This window comes from Alosa sapidissima, chromosome 9 (assembly GCF_018492685.1).
Source record: "Alosa sapidissima isolate fAloSap1 chromosome 9, fAloSap1.pri, whole genome shotgun sequence".
Lineage (NCBI taxonomy): Eukaryota > Metazoa > Chordata > Actinopteri > Clupeiformes > Clupeidae > Alosa > Alosa sapidissima.
Genome location: NC_055965.1, coordinates 38,238,563 through 38,252,740, shown reverse-complemented (window position 1 = coordinate 38,252,740; position 14,178 = coordinate 38,238,563). Strand labels below are relative to the sequence as shown.

General features: G+C 43.0%; 1 long non-coding RNA gene across 1 annotated transcript; it reads left to right on the top strand.

Annotated features, from left to right (window-relative positions):
• Positions 1-1,417: 1,417 nt before the first annotated feature.
• Positions 1,418-12,523, top strand: LOC121719813. The gene is made up of 2 exons (XR_006034379.1): positions 1,418-1,725; positions 11,944-12,523. It is a non-coding gene; the product is annotated as an uncharacterized LOC121719813 (long non-coding RNA).
• The last annotated feature ends 1,655 nt before the right edge of the window (positions 12,524-14,178 follow it).

Genomic DNA, 14,178 nt, shown 5'->3' with positions numbered 1-14,178 from the left:
GGAGAGCCACTAAGGGGTGACATGGGGTGACCACAGGAGAGCCACTAAGGGGTGACATGGGGTGACCACAGGAGAGCCACTAAGGGGTGACATGGGGTGACCACATGGGCGCCACTAAGGGGTGACCAGAGGTGACCACAGGAGAGCCACTAAGGGGTGACATGGGGTGACCACAGGAGAGCCACAGGAGAGCCACTAAGGGGTGACATGGGGTGACCACAGGAGAGCCACTAAGGGGTGACATTGGGTGACCACAGGAGAACCACTAAGGGGTGACATGGGGTGACCACAGGAGAGCCACTAAGGGGTGACATGGGGTGACCACATGGGCGCCACTAAGGGGTGACATGGGGTGACCACAGGAGAGCCACTAAGGGGTGACCAGAGGTGACCACAGGAGAGCCCCTAAGGGGTGACCAGAGGTGACCACAGGAGAGCCACTAAGGGGTGACATGGGGTGACCACAGAAGAGCCACTAAGGGGTGACATGCAGTGACCACAGGAGAGCCACTAAGGGGTGACATGGGGTGACCACAGGAGAGCCCCTAAGGGGTGACATGGGGTGACCACAGGAGAGCCACTAAGGGGTGACCAGAGGTGACCACAGGAGAGCCACTAAGGGGTGACATGGGGTGACCACAGGAGAGCCACTAAGGGGTGACCAGAGGTGACCACAGGAGAGCCACTAAGGGGTGACATGGGGTGACCACAGGAGAGCCACTAAGGGGTGACCAGAGGTGACCACAGGAGAGCCACTAAGGGGTGACATGGGGTGACCACAGGAGAGCCACTAAGGGGTGACCAGAGGTGACCACATGGGGTGACCACAGGAGAGCCACTAAGGGGTGACATGGGGTGACCACATGGGCGACACTAAGGGGTGACATGGGGTGACCACAGGAGAGCCACTAAGGGGTGACCAGAGGTGACCACATGGGGTGACCACAGGAGAGCCACTAAGGGGTGACATGGGGTGACCACATGGGCGACACTAAGGGGTGACCAGAGGTGACCACAGGAGAGCCACTAAGGGGTGACCAGAGGTGACCATGTGGGATACATTTTATATGTCTCTCATTGAATGTTTAGTATACCTTACATACATGTAGTGAAATCTAATTGTCATCTCCTTACTCTGACCCTTGTGTTTTTGGTAACTCCTATGTTAGAATGTTTAGTTAAATTAACCCTTGTGTCAGCGAATTGTGGGTAACCCTCAGGATGGGGGGGTCATAAACATTTCTTATCTTTGTCAAAACACCAGATGGTTAAGTGGGGTTGTAAACATTTCTTATCTCTGTTAAAATACCAGATGGTTAAGTGATTAATGGAGGGTGACAACTTGTGATTTTCCATGGGTGTGGGGTAAGGTATAAGAGTTGGCTTCACCCACAGATGTGTGGGCTTGTTACTTTGACATGTCATGTGGGTAACATGCTCCCGGCGTCGTGAATAAAGCTGCAGTCTCACACCAGTTGTCTTGGATTAATTTTGACCACATTAATGGCGACGAGGATGGGATTACCTATCTATGAGGCACAGTGAGGAGGACCAAAGGCGCAGGACCCCAACCATGTCGACTGGAGGAAGATCTCTTTGTGATCTTGGGAGAAGGCCGTCATCGGCAACAAACACTGCTTTGCGGCACCCAGCCTGGCCAGAGGGAATCCTCCTGTGTTTCGGATACGGTAACGACCATATTCGGTGGTCACAGACAACGTGGTGGTGAGTCCCTGATTTTACACTTTGAGGTGGTAAAATAGGGAAGGAAGGCCTGTCCCTACCCGAGAGAGGGGTAGTGGTTGAGTGCACATTTCCTGCCAGGGATAGTGGTAGTGGCCTTACTGCCTATGCGTAGGTGGTAAATTGTGAGTGCACTGTTTTTGGTTATGCACATTATATTTCCTGCCAGTGATAGTGGTAGTGGCCTTACTGCCTATGCGTAGGTAGTAAACTGAGTGCTCTGTTTTTTTTTTGGTTATGCGCATTGGTAAAATAGGCCTGAGAACATCGGGTATCTGATAAGACTGTCATCACATTTTGTTGGGTTTTGCTCTGATTTTAGGCGTGAGGTAATTGGAAATAAAAATATCAAGGGGACACTGCGATGGGGAGCAGTAAGAGTAAAGCTATTAACTTTCCTAGAGGAGTATAATCCAGGGTGTTTGAGGGACATGTAGAGAAAGTATGAATCTAAATGTATAGATGGGAAATTAGCAAGTATGGAATAGGTGAACTGAAGGGCAACATCATTCATCTGGAGTGTTGAGCATATAAAAGCAAAATGAAAGTAGGTCTATGGTAGACAAGGTAAAAGAAAGTAGGGCTATGGTAGAGAAGGTAAATGAAAGTAGGTTAAAGAACAGTAGGAAAGATAGACCTGTGCAGAAGAGAGAGAGGCAAAGGCTATATGGAGGACATCATGGACTATGTTATGAGCCAGCTTGTTACTTGGAGTACAGCAGCTCTAAAGGAACTGATTAATGCACCGAAAACTATGAAAGGCTTGAAGGAAGAACATGGATGTGGCTGTGGGGCTAACCAGAGGAGAAGGCCACTTAGCACGTCACTGTCACAAGGAAAATCAGAAACAGTACTGGGATCACCCATCACAGCAGCGCTCTCAAACTCCTGTCTGGTCTCAGCATGACAAAGCTGAAGAGGGCAGAGAGGTCTGAACAGGAGACCCTGTGGTGACACTTCTGATTTACAACTTGAACTGTTTTCCTCAACTCACTCTGAATGTATCAGCACAGCCTACTCAGCCAACTCTCTTTCTGTTAATGGGGATATTTTTCTTTTTGAACGAGACAGGAGCAGATATTAGTATGAAAGAAAACAAGGATAGTGTAAGTTTATGACAATGAAAAGTGCATGGTACAGGAGTATTAGATCAGTTCATATTTGAGAGAGTTCCTTACCCATGGGTAGTTAAATGTAAAGAACATGTAGTAAAACAGTATTCCTCCTCAGCAGTGTTTGCTCCGAACATTTACTGGACTGGGACTTAATGTGTAAATTATATCTTATAATTTCACTCAAACATAATGGGGTTGGTTTAAAGGGACCATTAGCAAACAGCTTAGTATAGTATTAACATCTCCAGTCTCAGTCCAGGAAGATAAGGAAACTCCAGAGTGCTTGCATTTTGTGATGAAATCTTTTCATGAGACCCCGGATCCGGAATACTTAGTAAATGGTACCAAGTAGGACATACAGTTAAGACTGTTGAAATAGCCGGTGTAATTACAAGTAAAGCTACTCTGCAGATGTAGTAGACCTGTCACCTGGTCTAACATATTTGTTTGCAAACTCAATATTATTATCCCCATGTTGATTTTTATTTAGTCGAGGTGTGGTAAATGCCAAAGATTGGACGCATGTCCAACACACCTTGGGTTATGGTTATGGTTATGGTTATGGATTTAGCAGACGCCTTTGTCCAAAGCGACACATAAATACAAAACAACATAATAATATTTAAAATTGAACAGGGAACAGATTAAAATGTAGGTCAAATATAGTAAGGAGAATAGTTGTAGTACACAATAATATCAATTCAAGCAATAGCCTAATAAAAAGCAATGGAAAAAAGGGGAAAGGCAATAATAAAACAATAATGTCAATTCAATCAATAATATAAAAACAATGACATGCTAAGACTACATTAAGGAGAATATCAATAATAAACAATAATGTCAAATTAATTAACAGCCCAATTAAAATAAAACAACATTATATAAACCATAACACATAAGCGCTTAAACAACTTAGTATATGTTGAATAGGAATGTCTTTAGACCCCTCTTAAACGACCCAAAACTACCACAGGAACGGAGAGCACTGGGCAGTTCATTCCACCAACATGGAACCACTGAAGAAAAGAGTCTGGAATTAGACCCAGTTTTCATGACTGGTCGACACAACATACGCTCACCAGAAGACCGCAGTGGGCGGTTGGGGATGTAAGGCTCGATTATTGAATTAAAATAACTAGGAGCAGATCTAGTTAGTGTCCTATAGGCCAAAGTGAGAGATTTAAATTTAATTCTGGCTACTATAGGCAGCCAATGGAGAGTAACTAGGAGAGGAGTTACATGTGTCCTCTTTGGCTGATTGAAGACCAGGCGTGCTCCAGCATTTTGAATCAGCTGTAATGATCTTGTTACACAAGCGGGTAAGCCAGCTAATAGTGAATTACAATAGTCCAGCTTAGAGAAGACCATGGTCTGAACAAGAAGTTGTGTGGAATCTTGTGTCAGATAAGGTCTGATCTTCCTAATGTTGTAAAGCATAAACCGACATGATTTTGCAATAGAAGCTATATGCTCAGAGAAGTTAAGTCGGTCATCAATTACAACGCCCAAGTTTCGTGCCGATCTAGTTGGGGTCAGTGAAGTTGAGTCAAGCTGGATGTTAATCTGTTGGGGAATAGCTGTTTTAGCTGGAAACACCAAAAACTCTTGAGAGATTAAGCTGATTAAAAATTGAACTTTTGAGAGATTAAGCTGAAGGTGCCAATCTTTCATCCAGGCTGAAATATCCTTAAGGCATGCAGAAATCCAGTGGGAAACACTAGAGTCATCAGGTGGGAAAGACAGGTAAAGTTGAGTGTCGTCTGCATAACAGTGATAGTCAAATCCATGGGAGCGAATGGTATCACCTAAGGAAGTGGTGTAAATAGAGAAAAGCAAGGGTCCTAATACTGATCCCTGAGGCACACCTGTGGTGAGGTCATGAGACTTAGATACCTGTCCCTGCCAAGACACGTTGAAAGAACGCCCTTTAAGGTAAGATTCAAACCAGTCAAGAGCTTTTCCAGAAATTAGGTTATGTATTATCATCAAAGTCAAAGTCAAAGTCAGCTTTATTGTCAATTTCTTCACATGTTCCAGACATACAAAGAGATCGAAATTACGTTTCTCACTATCCCACGGTGAAGACAAGACATATTTTACCAATTTAAGTCCACAGACAAACATAACATTCAAGTAAACAAAAAAGTAAGTAAATAAGAGGGCACATATAATAATGAAAAAAAATAAGAGCAGCAAAATTGGTTGAAATTGTGCATAGACAGTCAATAAAATACTAGTGCAAAGTCAGGCCAATAAAAGGCTTGGGTAGTTCTGTTTGACCTAAGAAAGAAAGTGACATAGTGGTGCAAGTTGTGTAAGAGCAGCAGAAGTGTTGTGTTTTCAGGACAACAACAACAAGTTGTAAAGTGTACAAGTGTGCAAGTGTGCAAGTGGAGTAGTCATCATCACAAAAGACATAATTTTTCCAAAAATGGTGTTTTTGTAAAAGTCACCCCTGTGCAGAGACAGATCTTTGAACAGCTTTCCTTCTCTGCAGGAGGAGGTTGTGACTCAAGTTTGACTCAGAATGCAACGTGTTTCTCTGTAATTGATAGAAAAATGCATAAGTTACAATTCGAGCGGATCCATATTTTAGTTTTGATTTGCGTTTATTTTCAAAGGATAAGGTATTTTGCCACATTTGCCACAAAGATACACAGAGTCAGGGGCCGTTTCAAACGAAGCTCTGGTATCTTGCCTCTAAAAATTCATTCTGCTTATATCAAGCCTATTATCAACTATGTCGATAATGTTTTACTAAGAAGTCCGTCGAGTGAGGTGTGCCAAATTGACACTGTGGCAAAATTAACATTCCTGGCCAGTGTGTGACTGAAAGTCTCCAAACAAAAGTTGCAACTCTGTCAAGAGAGAGTGAAGTACAGTGGGTCCCCGTTAAGTTTGGACGGGTTCCTTCATGAATCACGCACCCCATTTTCTCAGCAGAAATGGCACAAACTGCAGTTGACACAAACAACCACAAGGTGTCACTTGGGTGCCACTACTATTTTTGATGCGACTGACTAACTGCTTCCATGATGCAGCGGGGGCACGGGAACTTAAATTGATCACGGTAGTTTAAGCTTACACTTGACAAAACATTCTAATATGAAAATGTAGATGCAATTGTTGTAAAATGGTGCAGCTCCTTTAAGAAAGCACCGTGTGCAGGGATGGAGAGAGAGAAAGCGAGAGGGGATAGGCCTACAGTATGTGTGTTAGAACTTAGCGTGTGGGAAAAGTACGTGCTGTTGAGACTGGAGCGAGTCACATTCAAAATAATGCAAAAAAAGCAATTATCCTCATTCATTGCAACCAAAGCATGCCTGCTTGCCGACGTTCAAACAAAAAATATATCAAAGCACCTTTTGCATTTGAATGTAGCACGAAAAAATGTTTAAACAGCTGGACAAATGATTTAGCTAATTGATTATATAACCTGTACACCAGCAATTGTTGAACATTTACCTGTACAAGTACATTGACAGTAGCCCAGCCTAACAGCATGTTGTAGGCCTACTGTAGAAATTTCACTTAAATTGCAACCGCAACATGCCTGCTTGCCAACGTTCAAACGACAACGAAAAAGAGAGGGTTGAGTCTGAATGACACTGAGTTTTTAGACACTGAGTTTTTGTAGTTAAGAAATATTTTCGTATAAAAAAATGGTCATTCTTCAATCTCCTTCACTGACGCCTATGGAAAAGGCTTAACGTCCCAAAACAACGATCAATGATCATCAAATTTCTCTCTCACATTGCTCCTCATAACCATCTATAAAAAAGTGTTTTTTCTTTTCTTTTTGAGCACATCCGAATCCCAGGACATAACGCACTGGACCTTATAATAGGCTCGAGATATAATTCCAAAGGGGGCAGATAGGGGCCACTGCACTTAAAACTTAAAAAGATGAAGCTTTCCGAACTTTGAAATTGCGATCAGTGACTGGCATCGGGTGAACGAAGCTTTCCGAAGTTGAACAGGCTATTAAAAACTATTTGCGCACCTCCATGTCACAGGAGAGACTGGGCTCTCCTTTCGTTAGGCTACCTGCAAACTGGCCTATGATTTCATTGCTGAGTTTGCGGCAAAGCAAGAAAATGTTTTTTTTCCTGAGTCAGGATATGGCGAGTCAGTGTCATTTATTTGTCCAATGTTAGCCTATAGATACAGACCAGTACATCTTATCAATAGTTTGAATGTCGTGTGTGTTTCTGCTCATTGACAAATACCGCTCAGCACAATGATTCATGCCCAATTAATTCCCCCTGTTAAAGTGTTCGCCTTTGTTACACTATTTGGTTTCGTGATGTAGCCTATGATAAACACTATATGCCAAAATATGTGACTCAGCTAATGTTATAGGCTATACAATTGAATTCCCCCTCTTAAAGGCAAGCTGGTGTAGCTTATTAGACTAGGCTACTATTAAAATACACCGACGGTAGCCTTGGCTATGTGTAAAGTAAGCTATCGCATGATTTCATGCACGTAAGTTCATGCATCTGTCAAGTTCGCACAGGGCCTCGCATCCCCTTGCGACGGCCCTGCAGCTCCTCCTAAGACAGCGAGGAAAAAGTTAAAATACGTGATAAACCCGGGAAAAGTTGACAGGTTTGTTTCGGTCCCGGTGATTATTTGTGAAATTGTGCAAACGACAGCCTTTTCAAGGCATTTCCAGGAAGGAGTCGTAGCATGCAAGCTCCCAAATTGACCCAGTAGCCTAAGGCATCAATAAATTGTTGGGACTGGGGAGGGTCATGCATTTTTTCTCAATCACTTTGGAGGGTCATAGAAAAAATTCTTGCTGGCGAGGGAGGGTCACGTCTTTTTTGACAAACGCTCCCAAAACTAATCCGGTAGCCCCTTAATTAAATAAATAACGAACAGTCCCTAATTGATTAATAGCCTAGGCCTATCAGCAATTGTTGAACATTGACCTGTACAGGACATTGACAGTAGCCCAGCCTAACAAGCAAATGTTGCAAAATACATCAAAAGACGCAATTAATCAGAAATAAATAATGTAATCTGCATCGCTTTATTTAACAAACTGCAAGCAACAAGAGCATTGAGTTCGCTGTAAGGCCAAACCCAAGAGCAAAGCCTATCTGTTAAGGTAGTCGATATTCACCCCTTGCAAGTGACGTCACGTTTTGTTCGCGCCACAGCAAAATAGCCTAGTGGACGGCAAGAACACGAATCAAATCAATGGGTTGTAATGGGACATATCGCACAGCTAGGAGATTATAGTGAAATTTAACCGTAGTAATGCCCTTCCACGACTGTTGGCTTATTGTTTGGAATACAACAACATCCCATGTTCTTGCATAGATATATTTTGGTTTGTTTTCTTTGTGCATAAAAGCATCAGATAATAAGGAAAGATGGAAATGGAAGAATTGTAAGGACAGAACACATGGTCTGTGGGTACAGTACATACACCGACAGACAGACCGGTTTTTCCAAGATCTTGTTTCCATATTATTGCTAAACTATCAGTGGCTTAGACCATGCAAATACTATGACATAGACAGAAGAGAAAATATATTTTACACTAGGATTCACTTCAGTAGCAGCCATGTATTGTGCAAGGTGCATTATGTGTCTAAAAATTGATGTTGCACCTACAATGAGAGTCAAGGAAGGACATCACCCACCATCTGAAGGCCCGTTTAAGCACATAATGATGGAGTTCATTAAATTCAACAAATGTAGAGGATATGAATATTGTTTGGTGATAGTTTACATGTTCTAAAAAAGTCAAGCATGCGAATGCCTTATCAGTAGCTAAGGCTTTAAAGAGAGATGGTGTGCCTAGATGGGGCACAACAGAATTGACTAAAATCATAGTGTCAACAGGGATGGATTGGGTGACAGCTCTTCCTTTGGCTCTACTCTACCTTAGAGGCCTTTCATCAAGATCTACAGGGTTTAGCCCTTTTGAGATTTTGACCGGACGTCCCTTGCTGGCTCCCACCTAACTAACCAACAAGAGCATTGAGTTCGCTGTAAGGCCAAACCCAAGAGCAAAGCCTATCTGTTAAGGTAGTCGATATTCACCCCTTGCAAGTGACGTCACGTTTTGTTCGCGCCACAGCAAAATAGCCTAGTGGACGGCAAGAACACGAATCAAATCAATGGGTTGTAATGGGACATATCGCACAGCTAGGAGATTATAGTGAAATTTAACCGTAGTAATGCCCTTCCACGACTGTTGGCTTATTGTTTGGAATACAACAACATCCCATGTTCTTGCATAGATATATTTTGGTTTGTTTTCTTTGTGTTTCGGGAGTATTTCAACCACAATTGCATGCTTATCTCCTCAGTGTATAAAGCACAGCAGCGGTTGCTATAGCAACCATAGACTCTGAACAGGACGGCAGATAGCACTTAGGCAAAGTCTTTGGCAAGATCTGAATGTAAACAGATAATACCGTTCAAGTTTTTTTTTAATTTCCTATTTCTTTCAATTCTTTAACTTAAGACATGTAAGAAGTAAGTTTATTCGCTGGGCAACGTACAAACTGACGAGTTACATTAGCCCTAGCACTATGAGCTACGATAAACGTTAGCTAGAATAGCTAGCTTCTAAGTGTGGCAGCTAGTTATTATTTCATGTTCTGATATGACATTCTTAACGTTTTGACTATGTTACAACTGATAAAAGCAAGACAAATAAAGTAACCAAATCGCTTTGCAATATTTTAGTCCAGAAATACTTATGGGTGTTCATTTACCATAATGTTAATTACAGTAGCCTAACGTAACGTTATCTCCCCTTGCTGTTACCACCAGTTTTAATAACTTTACATTTGCGATCATGACCCATTTCATCTAACAACACCACTGGCATCTTCTTTGACTATCAGACCCCAAACAGCAATACACTGAACTACAAAGATGTTATAGTAATGGTGTTCAGTTCATCATAATCTTTATGACATAATGTAATTTGCCGTCCGTCTCCCATCTTTTTGCCGTCCAGCATGGAGCCGTCACGTGACTTAAGTCACGTGTCTGCAAGGGGTGAATAACGAGCTGTGTGCCTGGAAAGACGATAGATGACGGCTCTGGTCATCCCATACCCTCCCCCCACTTCCTGTAACCTACCATTATGAAGGCCTGTAGCCTAAAACGACTCGTTGCCGTTTTGTGACATTAAGCTTTTTCACGTTAAGCCCCCCTCCCCCATCCCCTTCTTTCACAAGCAGTGGGGGAGCGCGGGGCACAAAGTAACACTTTTTGGTAGACAAAGGAGGGTTCTCCGCGCTTCTGTCGTTTGGCCACAATCCGTTGCAACCATGCAGGCCAGGACAGATATTTTAGAGAGAAGGAGAGACGCCGGTGCAGCTCAGATGTCTTCTTAATTTTCTTTATTCTTTAGTAAAAGGTGTCGGGCCCTAGATGCATCTCGCATCTCAGCAATAACTGCTTATCCCAGACCCAAGACAAAGCAGCAAAAGTTTTGCTTCCTAGGAATGATTGGCTACTGCCGTGTTTGGATTCTAAATTAAACAGAGAGGCACAGCCTCTCCAAGCATGTGCAAATACATGTAAAAAACTTGACTGACAATGTGACTTGGACTGACAATTATGATAAGACCTTTACATATTTGAAATAGGCATTAGCCTCAGCTTCAGCTCTTGCCTACTATGACTTACTTGACTTGTTGACTATGATTTATTGGTGTGTGAAAAAGCAGGGTACATGTCAGGGGTGTTATGTCAACAGCATCTGGGTCAGCACAGACCAGTGGCTTATTTATCTAAGCAATTAGATGCAGTAGTGAGAGGAATGATGTGGCAGCAGCTGCAAGTCAAGTGTTAGCTGTGCTGACGTTGTGTTGTTACATTCACTAACTGTACATATCCCACATGAAGTACACTCACTGCTTCTAAAAGAAAAAACTTAAAATCCTGTATCTATATATCAGCATGTGGTATTAACCCTGTGGCTCTTGCATGATTGTGGTGAAGGTGTCTCTATGTACACTAAGGTAGGGACTGGCTACTCTGTAGTGAATCAATTTGATGTGGTTTACTCTCACTCTCTCCTAGATATTATTTCTGTCCAAGCAGATGAATTGGTAGCCCTATTCAGGGCATGTATTTAAGCAAATGGGAATCAATTTGTATTTATATATATAGTCATTATAACTGGGGAATTGTGCATGATCACATCTACAGACAAACCCGTACAACATAAAAATTGGATAGCAATATTGTTAAATGCCATTCAACTCCCTACATCTGTGGCTGTCGTAAAATGTGCAGCCCACTCTGCAAATACAGATGTTATCAGCTGGGGCAATAGGAAGGCTGACCTGGCAGCTACAGAATTTACAAATACCAGATGTAGTTACATCTGAAGAGGCTTTAAAGGAAGCATAAAAGCATCAGATAATAAGGAAAGATGGAAATGGAAGAATTGTAAGGACAGAACACATGGTCTGTGGGTACAGTACATACACCGACAGACAGACCGGTTTTTCCAAGATCTTGTTTCCATATTATTGCTAAACTATCAGTGGCTTAGACCATGCAAATACTATGACATAGACAGAAGAGAAAATATATTTTACACTAGGATTCACTTCAGTAGCAGCCATGTATTGTGCAAGGTGCATTATGTGTCTAAAAATTGATGTTGCACCTACAATGAGAGTCAAGGAAGGACATCACCCACCATCTGAAGGCCCGTTTAAGCACATAATGATGGAGTTCATTAAATTCAACAAATGTAGAGGATATGAATATTGTTTGGTGATAGTTTACATGTTCTAAAAAAGTCAAGCATGCGAATGCCTTATCAGTAGCTAAGGCTTTAAAGAGAGATGGTGTGCCTAGATGGGGCACAACAGAATTGACTAAAATCATAGTGTCAACAGGGATGGATTGGGTGACAGCTCTTCCTTTGGCTCTACTCTACCTTAGAGGCCTTTCATCAAGATCTACAGGGTTTAGCCCTTTTGAGATTTTGACCGGACGTCCCTTGCTGGCTCCCACCTAACCTAAGAGATATACATAGGACAATGGTTACATGTGAGAACTGATTGCTGCTCTGTCTTCTGTTTCCCAACAGGTGGCCTCAGCCCTTCCAAAAAACTTCCAGGACACACCCAGCCAAGCCATGCTCCTGGAGACTCATCAAAGATTTGTAAAGGACACTGGAACCTCATTAAGTGTTCTTAGCGACACCTACAGCCATGAGGATTGCGGATAGAGACTCTTGGGTCCATTTGTCACACTGTAGAGTGGTGAAGAATCCGGAACAATACATGGATTGAACTGAGTATCATAACCAACACGTGGTTGCACGAGAGGATTGACAAACATTTTTTGCAATAGGCTGAAGAATACATATTTGAAGAGGATTAATAAAATATCACTAGCATCTTATAAGAATATTCTTTCTCAGTTTAGCTAGATAAATGTTACAAGTTTGTTGTTTTGGTTTATTTTTATTTTTGACAGTAACCTGAGGAGGGACTAAACCACCCAAGTCAGCTCTGCTGTTGAAGACTAGGATTAGGTTTTATTTTGGGTTTGAATAACTGAGAAGACGAGATGTTGGTGATTGTTTTGCTTATTATTCATCTAAGGGTTATAACTTTCTCCCTTAAGGATGAAGTGTGTGGTAACAATAAAGTATGTGAGTTAGCCTTTTGTGTCAAAACAACATTAACAGGAAATAATGACACATGTTGGGTATGCCAATCTTTTCAGGTGCGAGTATTTCCCTATATGACTTCTCAGGACTTTGTATGTGCAGCAGTTCAACTACAGTATGTACAAGCCCTCAGTGTCTTTCAGCAGTGGCATGATCCCATGCCAAGGGGAACTTATGAAGATTCAGATAAATACTAGATATTAAGATAGAAGAACATGGTAATGACAGAAGTATAACAGAAGTCTGACCTTGTGTTGAATGCTCGGTGTAAATGATAATGACGCTTGTGATTTCTTTTGTTTATTGTGTCATTTATATATATTACTGCATTAAGAATGTAGCTTTATAGCTCCACAGGGGGGAATATGTGGGATAAATTTTATATGTCTCTCATTGAATGTTTAGTATACCTTACATACATGTAGTGAAATCTAATTATCATCTCCTTACTCTGACCCTTGTGTTTTCGGAAACTCCTATGTTAGAATGTTTTGTTAAATTAACCCTTGTGTCAGCGAATTGTGGGTAACCCTCAGGATGGGGGGTCATAAACATTTCTTATCTTTGTCAAAACACCAGATGGTTAAGTGGGGTTGTAAACATTTCTTATCTCTGTTAAAATACCAGATGGTTAAGTGATTAATGGAGGGTGACAACTTGTGATTTTCCATGGGTGTGGGGTAAGGTATAAGAGTTGGCTTCACCCACAGATGTGTGGGCTTGTTACTTTGACATTTCATGTGGGTAACATGCTCCCGGCGTCGTGAATAAAGCTGCAGTCTCACACCAGTTGTCTTGGATTAATTTTGACCACAACCACATGGGCGCCACTAAGGGGTGACATGGGGTGACCACAGGAGAGCCACTAAGGGGTGACATGGGGTGACCAGAGGTGACCACAGGAGAGCCACTAAGGGGTGACATGGGGTGACCACAGGAGAGCCACTAAGGGGTGACCAGAGGTGACCACAGGAGAGCCACTAAGGGGTGACATGGGGTGACCACAGGAGAACCACTAAGGGGTGACATGGGGTGACCACATGGGCGCCACTAAGGGGTGACATGGGGTGACCACAGGAGAGCCACTAAGGGGTGACATGGGGTGACCACAGGAGAGCCACTAAGGGGTGACCAGAGGTGACCACATGGGGTGACCACAGGAGAGCCACTAAGGGGTGACATGGGGTGACCACAGGAGAGCCACAGGAGAGCCACTAAGGGGTGACATGGGGTGACCACAGGAGAACCACTAAGGGGTGACATGGGGTGACCACAGGAGAGCCACTAAGGGGTGACCAGAGGTGACCACATGGGGTGACCACAGGAGAACCACTAAGGGGTGACATGGGGTGACCACAGGAGAACCACTAAGGGGTGACATGGGGTTACCACAGGAGAGCCCCTAAGGGGTGACATTGGGTGACCACAGGAGAGCCACTAAGGGGTGACATGGGGTGACCACAGGAGAGCCACAGGAGAGGCACTAAGGGGTGACATGGGGTGACCACAGGAGAACCACTAAGGGGTGACATGGGAGAACCACTAAGGGGTGACATGGGGTGACCACATGGGCGCCACTAAGGGGTGACCAGAGGTGACCACAGGAGAGCCACTAAGGGGTGACATGGGGTGACCAGAGTTCATGTT